Genomic DNA, 15,945 nt, shown 5'->3' with positions numbered 1-15,945 from the left:
GTCACTGAATGGTCTTTCCTTCAGTTTCTGCTTCATTTTTGAGTCAAAATTTTTGAAAGTGGTTTGGTGGCACCACTTCTTCTTTAAGGACCTGTCTACATATTGGAGGTAGTCTCTTCAGGTTCCATCTCACCACTTTTGGGTCTTTCAGCTAAGGTTACCCCCATTGAGTCCTAGGAGTCTCTCACATCTTGGGTTTCTTGGAATTACTAGAGATTCCCCCCAACCTCAAACCAAAGAAGCTGCATATTTCCATTCATTCTCCTGTCCCTCTGGGCTTCTTTTTTGTCTCACCATAGGTGATCTTGTGCCACTTTTCCCTCTTACCCTCTCTGACACAGGTCCCTCCATCTCTCTCCCTCCCGTGATTATTTTATTTTTCTAAGTTAGACTGAAGCACTTCCTTTATTATTAAACTTCTTATGGTCTGTGGGTAGTAACATGAGTATTCTGTACCCTTTGGCAAATATCAAAACATCAGTAAGTACACACCATGCCTGTCCTTTTGGGCCTGGAGTACCTCACTCAGGATTACATTTTATAGTTCCAATAATTTGCTTGCAAAACTCATGATGTTCTCGTTCTCAGTAGCTGAGTAGTACGTAAATGAGCCACATTTCATTACGTAAATGAGCCACATTTTTTTTTAATCCATTCTTCCATTTGGGACATCTGGGCTGTTTTTAGCTTCTGGCTATCACAAATAAGGCTGCTATGAATGTAGTGAAGCACAGGCCTCTGTGGCAGGGTGGGGCATCTTTTGTGTACATGCCTAGGAGTTGTATAGCTATATCTTCTGGAAGATCTATGTCCAATTTTCTGAGGAACCTCCAGATTGATTTCCAGAGTGGTTGTACCAGTTTGCAATCCCACCAGCAATGAAGGAGAATTCCTCTTTCTCCACATTCTCACCATGTGCTCTCACCTGAGTTTTTGATCTTAGGCATTCATCTTAAAGAGATAGATGTGTGCATTTACTGAAAACATTCACTTTCAGTAACAAGTCACACTTACGTAGATTGATTTTTGTAAAATCAACTCTAAGCTCAACTATATTCAAATATGAATTATACAACATTCTATCTCCTTTTTGCAATTGTATGAGTAAATATATAATTGTATTTTCTAAGGTTATGGTGAAAGTTATATGGGGCAAAAAGGCACTCAAGGAATTTTTTTGATATCTAATGTTTCCAAGTGATTTGTCTGTATAGTCTGCTATCAATATAATTCTTCTTATACCTTTATCAATTCTTATTCATTAAAATTACTCTTTTTTTCTGAACATTCACAATAATATATTTTAATTTTTGCTAAATTTCTAATTTCTGCACCTTTCCACACAGAAAAAAACCTCAATAATTATAGACACTAAAAACATATAGGCACTTTATATATATATTAATCCAAATGAAATTTGATCAAATCATTGAGATATAAGACTAAAATACTCAGTGGTAAGGAATGATAAATATGCAGAGTTCAGTATCTTATTTCAAACCATTACGTCATCCTTCATTAAGATTTCTCACAATGCATTTTTTTATGCATGTAGAAATTTTTTTCTTTTTAATTCTTTTGGACTTCTGCTCTGTGTATTACCCTGTGAAAGCAATGGATAACAAAGTAATAAGATGATAGTAGACAATAAAATCTTAATAATGAAGGTGCCTAAGGAGACCGCATGAGGAACAAACTCTTAAGTGCTTAAGTGTTATCATTAGACTCTTCAGATTTCTTTCTATTACTACTACTACTATTATTATTTCATCTCTTTTTACAGTCCAGTTGTTATGCCCCTTCGAGTCTGCCCTCCAACAGTTGCTAATCCGATTCCTCCTCCCCAGTATCCCAACTCCAAGAATGTGTTCCCACCCCACTCCCAGCACACCATACATTCTCACTCCCTTGGAGCCTCAAATCTCTCAAGGGTTAGGTGCATCTTCTCCCACTGGGGCCAGACCAGGCAGTTCTCATATCATCTGGTGTATGCTGCCTGGTTGGTGGCTCAGTGTCTGAGAGATCTTGGGGTTCAGGTTAGTTGAGACTGCTGTTTTTCCTATGAGGTCACCCTCTTCCTCAGCTTCTTCCAGCTTTTCCCTAATTCACCCACAGGGGTTCCCAGCTTCTGTACATTGGTTGGATGTATATAATTTTTAAATTGGTTTATTTGTTTTACAGAGTCTATCTTCTTTGTTTCTTTATATATTTTGGATATTAGCCCTCTTTCAGATGTAGGGTTATTGATCTTTTCCCAATCTCTAGGATGCTATGTTGTTCTGTGAACATTATCATTTGTCTTACAGAAGCTTATCAGTTTCAAGCAGTCCCATTTATCAGTTTTTGGCCTTATAACCTGAGAAATCAGTGTTCTATTTAGGAAATTTTCCTCTGTGCCAATCAGCTTGAGACTATTTTCCAATTTTTCATCTATTTGATTCAGTGTCTCTGATTTGATGTTAAGGTCATTGATCTAATTGGACTTGAGCATTGTTCAGTGAGATAAACATGGATCAATTTACACGTATATTTCTACATGCATATTTCTACATGCATATTTCTCTAAGCCTTGTGGTTGATTAGCAATTTGCCCAGTGGAATCTTAATAAAATGTTTTCTGTAATCAATCAATACATTTTCACAGTGAAATACATTCATACTACTTTGTCACTGTGGGATTGAGGTCATTCAGAGTAAAGGGTATTTTTTCACATAATTTATTATTATACAGATGAAAAGATGGTTGAGGACACTCCAAGTGGAAGTGTGGGGAATAGAATTCATACCTCCCAAAGGAATGTAAGTTCATGCCTTAAACTCAATGATCATATTGAGAGTAGGAGACAGAAACAATCTCTAGAAATTCTTTGTGTAGAGAACTGGGCATATGTGGTAAGAAAACCTAAAAATATATAAAAACAAGATATGATGGTTCAATCCTTTATTACAAATAATCACCACAGTGAAGAATGAGGGCATTTAAGAATTCATGACCATCCTGATATGCAAAGAAACTTCTAGCTTGGTATTATCAAACCAACAAGCAAGCATTTGATCACAAAATTAATGAAATTAAAAAATTAAATAGAGAATAAATATATATATGTATGTATATGTGTATATACACATATATATGCATATGCATATACATATACATATATGTATATATATATATATATATATATATATATATATATATATATATATACATACATATATATATATATATAAAATCAGGTGTATAGCTAGGACTAAATCTGGAGAAAGGCTTTTGTTACATTCAGACTTAGTGACCTCAGTACAACTGTGAAAACAAGGGAAACACATACACACACTCATATAAAATAATAATAATAAATACACAGAGATGAAAATATAAGAACATGGTGATGTATTCTTTTTTGTCTCATCAATTCAGAGGCAGATATAGGCTTTCCTTTGCAAGTTCGATGTTGGTTATATGTTATACATTAGCAAATCTAGGTTGCCATACATAAAAATTAATAAAAGAGAAATTGAACCTGAGGCCATATATAAAATGAATTTAACTTTAAATTTTATGTAATTAAGATATTGTTTCAGAAAAGTGATTGATTAATAAAATAGATGTACTTTATAACTGAAGAAATCGGAAAACCTAGATTCTTTATCAGCAGGTCTGGTATTATTGGTGAAACTGATAAATGATCTTGCCTAATTCTAGCATATTTATCCAATCTAGTTCCACATATTCATGTTGAAGAAAATAAATTACATGTTTTATAGAAAATAATGAACTATAAAGTTACTGTAAAATATGCAGACTTGTGTTGTCTAGATAGTATTCCTTTTGTTTATTTTTATGCCATTTACACAGGTATAATTTTAAGAAATACCTGTATATTCTGGCTCTGGTATTTGCCACTGAGGAGATTAATGGGAACTCCAAACTTTTATCAAACATATTTCTTGGATTTGATTTCTAAAACATTAGATACCCTGAAAAGAAAACATTTATATATGCCTATATTTGTTTCACAGTTCATGTACATAAATATGTTTTATTTAATTACAACTGTAATAGAATCAATCTACTGCTGTAGTCACATGAATATCATAGACAGCCTCTGCTCACATTGGGACACATTGCTCCAATTCTTTATATTATCACAAATTAGAAAATATGGAGTCTATTAACTGGAAAAGGTGTCTCCTTTGTTGACATGAAAGCCTCATTTTACACACCATTATAGAGTTTTAAGTTTACCAAATTTATTCAAAAAGTTAATCCTTACAAATACCCAGAAGATATTTATCTTCCTAAGTTGTCACATTGTTTTCAAGTGTTCATTTTCTAAAATTAATTGTCAAAGTTTGAACAACTGTCAATTCAAAGCTTCTTTGGATATATTACCTAGTCACATATTTAATGTGGCCATGAGCGAGAAGAGCACTAGTATATTCAATGGCGTGTATGCTGTGGCTCACAGTCTCCATGAGTTGAGACTTCACAAAGTACAAGTGCATGAAAATGGAGAAGAAATCATTTTCTTTCCCTAGCAAGTAATGCACTTTCAACTAAATTGTATTATGAGCACTCTGATGTATGAGATTTCCAGTGACACTTAGTTTGATGTTGTAATATTTAGAATAAAAATAAATACATTATAAAAAGAGAGTATGGTTGCTTGAAAATCCATGTCACATTAATCTATCAATACCAAGATTCATGTCATTTCTAGGCTTGTTCCTTCCTTCTTCCTTCCTTCCTTCTTCCAGCATCCCAGAGCCTGTGACAGCATCTGTCTGAATCACTCGCCTGACACCCACATCTCTCAATCAGACTGGGTGTGTCCTAGCCTTATGCTATGAACTTAAGAATCATGCATGCCAAATAGCACAAACTTCTATCCTAGTTCTAAGCCTGCACTACTTGGGGAAGAACTTTGTGTATTTGCTCAGCTTCAATGAAAAATCCATTCTCCCTAACACTTAATGTTAAAATAAAGACATGTGTACTCCATTCAGGAATCTCCAATTAATTTTTAAGATTGAGTTCTTGCCCAGCATTGGACATTATTGATTTTAGAGATGGTACATTTGTACTGTTTTATAGGATAACTCCATGTTCAAATGTCCTATGTTTGCTTGGGCAACAAACTTATCTTCTAGCATAATTGTTTATCAGCACTTCTAATTAATTTTCTTTAGGCTGTATAAAGAGTGCACGGTTTCCTAATGTAGATTATGATGTGCTGTTTCTTTTACTGAGAGTTCTTTAAATATCAAATAGTTCCTGAACATTCTCTGCTTGATGATAGATGTGTTAGAAAATTATCAACTTAAGTGTTGGTTATAATAACCTTTTTAGGACTAAAGATGCAAACCACACATATGAGGGACTCCTATATTTTTATCAACTTTCAAATGAGATGCTTCTGCAATTGGAAATACTAAAGCAGTAAATTTTTTCCAACTTGTATTTTCTTTGGAAAATCTCCCTTCAAAATCATAATTAATTTGTTAATTATTAAGTGAAATATTTCAAAAACTTTTTGATTTAAACTAATGCCAATGGGATAACTTTTCTTTGCACATGAAGCAAAAATTGCAGTTTAGAAGGAAGTTGAAGTCACAGAGCCACAGACCTTAATCCCTGGTTACACTTTTCTTCCCAGTGCTGTCTATAATACAATCGGGATCTATATATACATATACTTCATTTTACCACAGAGGATAGAGTCAGCTGAGGATTATTTGTTCTGGGTAAGTGATAGTTTTAGTTATCCTAAAAAACTACAACTACAGTAAATGAATAGAATTGGTGATGAGTCTTATAGTATTGCATCAGGTGAAAGAAATAGATCTTCTGTAAGTATATTCCCTTTATGTTAATGGTTTTAAATAAATACACTTATTATAGTTCATGAAATATTTTCTAGAAGTAAACCTTGTAAGAAAAACAGTAAGTATACAGGACGAAACAGCTTTCTTAAATGGGAACCCACATTGTGCTTTCTCTCCAGTCCAGCAGTGACTTAGTTTCTATGTCTTGTCATTGATTACAAGTCAGTTTTCATGTTGTACATATGAGTTTTAAAGGACAATAATTCATTTTTGGCTTCATTAGTGTTCCTATTCCTGCACAAACATCACTAAAGGAAGTCAGGACTGGAACTCAAGCAGAATGGGAAAGGGGAGCTGATGCAGAGGCCATGGAGGGATGTTACTTACTGGCTTGGTTCCCCTGCCTTGCTCAGCTTGCTTTCTTATAGAACCCAGCCCAGAGATGGCACCACTCACAATGGGCCCCCCACTTCATCACTAATTGAAAAAGTGCCTTAAAGCTGAATGTTATGGATGCATTTTCTCAACTGAACCTCCTTTCTCTGTGATAACTCCAGCTTCTGTCAAGTTGACACAAAAAAACCAGCTAGTATAATTTGGTAGCTACAACTATAGTTTATTTTCTTGACTCTTTTTTTTTATTTTCTTGAATCTTAACAAATAAATATATTGCTTTAAACTAAATGTAGACTAAGAAACCTACCTATATGATGAATATTTGAACATTTTCATTATTACAGTAACTTAGGATAGACATATGTATGTGTATGTTGATTGTTTGAAATTCTAGCTGACATAGTAGTATTGTTGAACCCAGACATAACTGTCTTTATAGGATCTTTATGTTATTCATGTGTCTGAAGTCATCACACTGCCTGCAATAGCATAGCATTCTGAATATAGAAAATCATTTTTAAAATGGTCTTTAAAGTCTTCTTTTGGCAGTGAACAGAATGTTATTATCTACAACAAACTATTATGCAAATCAGATTATATTCTAGAAAATGATTATAACAGGATTATATCATACTATAACACACTCAAAGCAATATAATGTGGATTGAAACAACTGATCATATTCATGAAGGAAGAAAAAATACATTCTTCAACATGATATCTGGTAAAACCCTGGATTGTTGATATTTACTCACAGCTTTCAATTTAATTCTACAAAGCCTTTTAACACCACAATATTATAAATACACACTGGAGACAGTACATTATTTTAGTTGATTATTATAAGTATTGCCTCATAGTGTTCTCTTGTACAAATCTTGTCATTCAGAAGACAAAAGTTATTCATCAGAAACTTTGAGTGTTACTGCAAGACTGGGAAGTAGAGGTACATACATCTCTGTGTGCAGATGGATACTGGGTACTCTCTCTTTCCTTTGTACTGACTGAAAGAATGTTCAAAATCATATACTTGGTTTTTAAACACATGGTGCAATTCAATTCTTTGCTATCAGCTTCAAATAAGTAACATTTGTTTAGTGAGATCTTAGCTTGAATTATTTGTTAATATCTTATTTTCTCTCCTCCTTGATATAGCTTCTTAATTGTACTCACATCATCTTGTTTTGAGTGTGCTCAGCTATGTCACTCAAAGTAAAAGAAAGTGGTTGATCCACTAAAAGATTCTAAGTAAAATAGGTTTTGCTGTTTGTATTGATCACATGTATTCTGGTTATTGTCATTTTATTTTATGTTCAAGTTCTCAAGCTGTTAAGAAATTATCTCCAAAGATGATCTTTAAGATGTAAATTATGCTCACCCATGGGAAGCATCTCAAGTTGGGCTAGTCACTGTTCAGATAGTCCTTGGTTTTCTACTCTTTTTGGCCATACGTTTCAACCTTTCTTTGAACAATTCAGGGTCAAAAACTCTGAAAGTGGGTTGATATTCCCAACCCTGAACTGCCATGTCTAACTATTGGAGGTGGTCTCTTAAGGTTCCTTCTCCCTGCTGTTGGACATTTCAGCTAAAGTTACCCTCATTGAGTCCTGTGAATTTCTCACATGACATGTCTCTAGGACATTCTAAAGCTTTGACCCACCCTCCAACCCCCATGATAGCTGTATATTTCTATTCATTCTCCTGATCCTCAGGGCTTTACTCCAGTCTGCTCCTTCTATACCTGTCTTTTTCCCCTTTTCTACTTCCCTTCCCTCCCCTACATAAGTGCATCCTTCCCTTTGCCTCCCATGGAACCTAACATGGGTGCCCTTTGAGAAGCTGATGACTAAGACAAATGCAGATACTTACAGCGTACAGTTCTGCTTAGTTTGGAGACCTATATGGAATAGTTAGAGGAAAGATTGAAGGAGCTGAGGGGATGGCAAACTTATAGGAAGAACAACAGTAGCATGTACCCTGGGCTGCTGGTAGATCCCAAGCCTAGGCCACCAATCAAAGAGCATATATGGGCTGGTCCAAGGACCCCAACACATACATAGCAGAGTACTGGCCTCAGTGGAAGATTATGAGCCAAATCCTTTAAAAAGTTGATGCCCTCGGGAAGGATGATATGCTGTATGTGAGGTACTTACTTAGAGCCTAAGGCAGAGGTAGTGTGAAGATTTCTAGGAGGAGAACAGGGAGGAAGCCCATTTTTGATTAAATAAGCAAAATATTTAATTAAAAAACAGACAATAGAAAGGCTCTGCTCTACCTCTCGTGGCACACATAACAAACCTTTGATCTCCTCTTTAATTTACATCTTCAGGGACTTAAAGTTCTTATAATACAGGATTTTTAAGTGCTTGGATATGTTTAGTCTAAGATATTTTAAATTATTTTTGGCAAATGCGTGAGATATTGTTTCTCTAATTTCTTTCTCAATCCATACCTCATTTGTAAAGAAGAGTTACTGGTTTATTTGAGTTAATTTTTATTCAGCTACTTTGATGAGGGTGTTTATTACTTGTAGGAGTTCTCTTGTTGAATTTTGGGGGTTGCTGAGTCATACTATCATATTATTCATAGATAGTGATACATTGATTCCTTCCTTTCCAATTCCTATCCCCTTAATCTCATTTTGTTGTTTTATTGCTCTAGGTAAAATTTAAAATAACCATTAAATAGGTAGGAAGAAAGTAGGCAGTTCGCCTTAGCCCTGATTTTAGTTGAATTGCTTTAAGATTCTTTCGATTTAATTTCCTGTTTGCTACTGTCTTTCTTTATGTTACTTTTATTATGTTTAGTCATGCAACTTTTATTCCTAGTATCTCCAGGACTTTTAATATGTAATGGTTTTTAGCTTTGTCAAATAATTTTTAAGCAAGTAATGAAAGGGTCATATAATTCTTAAATTTCAATTTGTTTATAAGCAGGGTACAATGATGGATTTTCATATACTGAATCATTCCCATATCCCTGAGATGAAGATCTTAATTGATCATGGTCAATGATGTTTTTGATGTGTTAATGGATTCAGTTTGCAAAAATTTTATTCACTATTTTTGCAAGTAAGTATATAAGAGCAATTGGTCCGGGATTCTTTTTGTTGAGTCTTTGTATGTTTTAGGGTGACTGTGGCCTCATAGAATGAATTTGACAGTGTTTCTTTAGTCTCTATTTTGTGGAATAGTTTGAGTAGTATTGGTATTAGCACTTCTTTAAAAAGCCTGGTGGAATTCTGAGCTAAACCATTTGCCCTTGGGCATTTTTGTGTATCTAGACTTGTATTTTCTTCTTCTACTTCCTGAATAGTTTCAGGACTGTTTAAATGTTTTACCTTATCTTGATTTAACATTAGTATTAGTATTTGTCCAAAAAAACATCCATTTCATGTAGATTTTTCAGTTTGGGAGGGTACAGGCTATTGAGATAAGATCTAATGATTTTTGTTTTAATTTCCTCAGTTTCTGTTGTCATGCCTCCTATTTCATTTTTGATATTGTTAATTTGAATACTTGTCTCTGTGCCTTTTAATTAGCTTGCGTGAGAGAGTTTTTATCTGTCGATATTTTTCAAAGAAACAGATCTTTGTTTTACTGATACTTTTATTGTTCTCATTGTTTCTAATTGATTGGTTTCAGACTTTTATTTGACTATGTCCTAACATCTACTCATATTTTAAGTTTTTGTTTATTTTTATTCTAGAGTTTTCAGCTGTGCCATTATGTTCCTAGTATGATATCTCTTGATTTCTTTATAAACGCGCTTAATGCTAATAAACTTACCTGTTAGTAGAGCTTTAATGTATCCCATGGGTTTGGGAATGTTGTGCCTTCATTTTCAGTGAATTCTAGAAAGTCTAAGATTTATATTCTTTTTTTCATTCCTGACTAAGTAACCATTGAATAGAGAGTTGTTCCATTTTCATGAGTATGTGGAATTTCTCTTTTTTCTCTTATATATGGAGTCTAATTCATGGTGATCTTAGCAATGGGGCTATTTTAATCTTTATCTGTTAAGGTTTGCTTTTTGACTGATTATGGTAAATTCTATATAATATTTTATGAGGTGCTAAGAAGAAGGTATTTTGTGTGTGTGTTTGGGTGAAAGGTTCTGAAGATATCTGTTAGGTTCATTTTGTTCATAAAATCTGTCAGTTTCATTATTTCTTTACCTTCTGTTTTGATGATCTATACATTGGTGAGGCTGTGGTATGGAAATCCTTCACTACTATTGTGGAGGGTAGAAGATATGAATTAAGCATTATTAGCGTTTCTTTTACAAATGTGGGTGCCTTACATTTGGGGCATAGATGTTCAGTAGTGTGATGTAATCTGACTTATTTTATTCTGTGAAATGAATGATGTGTCTTTCCTCATCTCTACAGATTTTTTGGTTGAAATTGTATTTTGTTAGATTAGAATCATTAGTCCAGCTTGTTTTTTTGCATCTGATTTCTTAGAAAACCTTTTCCATCCATTTAATCTGAGGTAATCTACATCTCTGTTGCTGAGTTGTATTTCTTGTATGCACTAGAATAATGAATCCTGTATGTATATCCACACTGTTTGCCTGTCTTTTTATTTTCAAATTGAGTGTAGGTCTATCTCTATTGAAATTTCAGAACCATTACTTGAGCATAGGACTGTAAACTGCTGCTGACCCCTAGTCCTTTCCTCTGGCCAGGTAGCTGGCCAGCTTATGATTAGCAGTCTGAAGCGTGTTTTTGTTGTTGTTGTTGTTTTTGTTTGTATGTTTTTGTTTTGTTTTGTTTCCAGTAACTGACTTGCCTGGACTTGCTCAATTCTTGGAAACAGAGATTTATGCCTAGTTCTCCTAACTGTCAATTTAAACCCTGTCTTGGAATCTATCTCATCCCCTCATCAGAATGAAATATAGTCAGCAGAGAAACTAGAATCAATTTAACCTAACCTGTAAGATTTTATCTTATTTAGACAAAGTTCTTACAGTATGATTTTATTTCTAATATGAATAGACTATATTTTGTAGTGCTTCCACAATGCTTAAAATATGCTGCAGTAACTCATGAAGAGAAGAATTCCTCTAATCTTCCAATGAACCTGTTACGAAACTATATTTGATGAGGAAAGTAGCTATGTGCACCTAGTGTAGATACTGTATTGTATACATTTACCTGTACTCCACATTCAATCTTTGATACTGCACTCTCCAGGTAAAAATCAGAGAAGAGGACTTAACATGATGAAAATCAGAAAGATGCAGATTTTGGAAAGATATGATAGTTCTTTCTAGCTGATACCTGTGTTTGAGATCTAACAAGAGTGAGGTGCAGAAACTACTGGTAGTGTCTTCAGGATGGGGTGTCAAAGTGTTGGCCACAACGATAAAATAGAAACATAGTATCTTTCCTATTATATAATTTTTTAATATTTCAGCAGCACAATTGTAGTGTCTACATTTGTGTTTGGATAGCCTTTGGGATATTTCATTGATGATTACATCTTTTTCTAATGTGTATCCATTGATTTGTCATTGTCTATGATCCTGAGAGAATGTATTGTGTGCTTTTTCTTACATCCCATCATTCTTAAGAGGTGTATGTTCATTTTCTTCATGCCAAAGATTTCAGTGTGGACTCTTTATCTTCTGTTACTTCTTCAAATGTTAGCAACCATCAAATATGTCTGTCTTCTTCTTGTACTGTATTTGTTCGTACTTCAATTTTCACAGCCTTTATTACTCCTGTGTGTCTCATATAACCAACAATCTCAAAAGGCATGGTGCTGAGCTCAGTAATTTTCAGCTCCTTATGAAAAAAAAATGAAAGTCTGCTGCCTTTAGTCTGTGACCTGTTACCCATATGATTCTAATTAAAACTCATCTCTGTATGTAACTGATGGCGAGTATCATACCTGTTCCTTTCATATTTCTGTGAGCATGTGTTGTCTGTTCTGTTTTCTTTCATTTCTCAAGAAGTATCATTTGTTTTTCTGATACAGGTTGGAGATGAAATAACCACAGAATTGTATCCTTAGTTCACAGTTGATGGCCTTATAGTGAGAACTTCTAGATATCTGGTAAAGTAGGACAGAATAGGAAAAATCTTGGGCAAGAGACCACTGTAGGAGTCATCTAAACCTCAATATATTTGCTATTTCTCAACATGACAAATAGCCTTGATGTCACAGAATTAGTGCTTTGCCTGTCTCCTATATGTCTTTTAAAAGACAAGTGAATAAATTAAATGTGGTATATGTACACAATGGTGTATTACTCATCTGTCAAAAAAATAAATAAAGTGGACTTAATGAATTTTAAGACGGATGAGAAAAAATAGAAAAATTAACTTGAATAAGGTAACACAGACTCAGAAATTCAAATATGTTTCACATTCACCTATATGTTTATATCAGCCACTAAGTAAATTATAACAAAGCTACCTCAGAAAACCCAGACAGGTAGGTAAAAGACAGGCTCCTATTGGGAATATATGAATCTCCCAGGAAAGAGGAAAATTTAAAGATGATATTGAAACAATTAAGGATGTTAATGGCAGGAATCAGGTTGGAGGCTGGGAAAGAGTGGATTCAGGAAAAGTCTCTGGGAAAGACAGCTGGAATTGAGGTTACTTGAGACTTGCTGTGTAAATCTTGTGCATTTGAAATATCCAGAATTCTAAGAAGGTGACCTTAATGAGAATTTCTAGTTAGGGGCATATAAAATCTATCAATTATACATTTGTTGCTAGGCAGGTATTCCAGTGAAAAGATTGGGTTGAAGTAAATTGTGTTATGGATCAAGGAGGATCTATGGATATCCACAAATAATTTAAGCAAACAAACAAAGATAAAGACAAAAGAATTCCACTCAGAAGAAAAGACAAAGACAAATAATTCCTCTCAGAAAATTGACAGTGAAGCCCATTACTGAGGAAAATGTCCATACAACTTAGTGAACTTAGAGAAGCTAAACTGCTATATACATGAAACATTCAACACTATGCGATAATATCTTTATTGAGAATATACACCACAGTCTCCAGAAAGACAAATATGGACACCTACCTAATGACAAACTTTCTGATTTAAAATCTCCCTTGCCTGCAAAAATATGTTAGGGTAATGGTGACACAGAACTTGCAAAAATGACCATCTATAGTTTGAAACCCACTCTTTGAGAAAGAACGCATACTCAATGCTGCTTATGTAACCAAGAAGCAAACAGTAGTTAGCCCAAAGACTTTAGATAAAACCAGTCACAACTGGGCACATAAAATAAATAAATAAATCTATTTTAATGTACATTGTTACACTCAGAACATTATCAAGTCATCATCAGAGAGGTTTCATCCAACAGCAGATGGGAAGATATTCAGAGACTCAGAGACTGACACAATGCAGATATGACATAAACTGGAAATTTTCATCATACGTTTTCTGCCAAAAGTTCAGGAAACCCCATGGAAGGTGAAGCAAAATGTTTGCAAGAAAGAAATATGTTGGAAGTCACCAGGATAACAAGTCCATCTGAGTTAAATTAGCAAAGCACTATGAGTATAAAAGGGACAGAAGCAGTAAAAACAGGACCTGTATCAGTTTAAACAAGGTCTTTTCCAAGTATATTATATGTAATAACTTAGTATTTTCATGGGACTTCTGACTATTTGAAAGAGGAATTATCTGACACTTTTACTTGCTATTGGGACTTCTTCATGCTCTTGGGTTTTGATATCCAATTTCAATATAAATGTATTTGCTTTGTTTTATTATACTTTAGTTTGCTATGTTTGATTTTTAAATTTTAGGAAACATTTGTTTTTCTAATGAGAAACAGAAATGGAGTGTATCTTTAGAGTAGGAGAGGTGATAATGTACTTGGAAGAGTAGAAAAAGGGAAAGTATAATCAGGGTATATTGATTGAGAAAATATATTTTAAAAATGTTGCTCTAGGATATACATTGCATCATACAGTTCAGTATAAGACCAGACACACTGTTGTTGGTTGAAAAAGTGGAAAATAGGCTTGAACTCTTTGTGACTGTCTGAAAAAATAAACACCCATTAGTACAGGCACTTTAATCAACAATTAATAAATATGACATCATGACATTGGAAAGGTTTTGTATAGTATAGTAGATAATACTTTATACAAGACAAGAGCCTACAGAATAGGAAAAGTTGCTTTACAACTAATTACCCAATAAAATTCTAATGCCAAAAATCATATAAAGTATTAAAAATGTAGGTGTCAAAGAAACAACCTATCAAATTCAAATTGTGGTACAGAATTAAATAAAGAAAATTTAATATAAACAACTGAATTGACTGATAAACCTGGAAATGTTTAACATTTTTAATAGTCAAGAAAATGTGAATTCAAGCTACTTTGAGATTTTATTTTATACATGTCAGAATAGCTAATATCAGTAAAAACTAATTTCATCCCATGCTTCCTAATATATTGTGTAAGTGGAAGCCTCACAAACTGCACAACCACTATGCAATTCAGTAGGGCTGTTCTTCAGGAAAATAGTAATTGATTAGTTTCAAGATCCAGCAATATCATTCTTGGGTTATATATGCCCTAGGACAATTTAAGAAACCACTGAGATAGTTGCTCAACCATGTCTTTTGCTGATCTCTTCTTACTAGCTTGAAACTGGAAGCAAACTATATATATATATATAGTTATATATAAGGTATATATATATATATATATACATATATATATATATATATATATCTTAAAAAAACTATGGATAAAGATAATGTTGTAAATTTACACAGTGGAATATTATTCAGCCATGAAAAAAATATATAGTTTGCAAGTAAATGGATGAAAAAAATCATGTTCTGTGAGCTATACCATATTCAGAAATGGAAACATGATATGCATTTCCTTATATGTTGATATTAGCTGTTAAATTATTGATAAACAAGATACATTTCAGGGAACAAAAGAGTTTTGTTATAGAGCAAGTGTCTGGGGAAAGAACATAATAGCCACAGGAAAGGGAAAAATAATAAATTGTATAGATAAACGGGCAGTTGCTGTAAAGAGGATTAAGTGGGGAGGGGAGGAAATGAATGTCAGAAAAGGATATAATGAGAATACATTAAAAAGTTTGGGACACTTGAAGTGTAATATAGCAATGTGGTAATTTGGAAGCATTATAAAAATATATTCATATGTGAGGGTGTTCTAAAGGTATTTTCCAAATAATGTGTGTAATAGAATAACAACTGAATGTCTTTTGTCATCAAATAAAGCTTCCAGCAGCAGGATTGGGATACACTGTTGATGGCCAAAGGAGTTCTCTGGAAATACTCCACAACCTCAGACGGTTTCCAAGACTATAGGTTGATTTGAACAATATGACTACTGTGCCCCATTGAAAAAGAAAACACACTACTATTGAACATAACCAAGTTAAGCTGATTAGTAACTACGACCTTCACACCTACATGTTAAAGTATTTTCTACCCCCAAATATTCTGCTTATTACCAAATGAGAAACAAACATCAAACAAGCCATAGACTTTTTGATCTCCATTGTTGTAGTGATTGGAAGATAGGCTAGTGCAATGATGGTATAAAAATTATAAGTCTAACCAACTATTACCTGGTTTGACTAAAGGCACACTACTCATGATAGACCTAGCACTTGACATTATTTGTAAAACCAATAATCTGAGATTACAAAGGCCATGGACTTGAGAAAAACCTTCTCTTGTCAA

This window comes from Grammomys surdaster, unplaced genomic scaffold (assembly GCF_004785775.1).
Source record: "Grammomys surdaster isolate TR1022 unplaced genomic scaffold, NIH_TR_1.0 125276, whole genome shotgun sequence".
Taxonomy (NCBI): domain Eukaryota; kingdom Metazoa; phylum Chordata; class Mammalia; order Rodentia; family Muridae; genus Grammomys; species Grammomys surdaster.
This window is presented reverse-complemented; position numbering follows the sequence as displayed.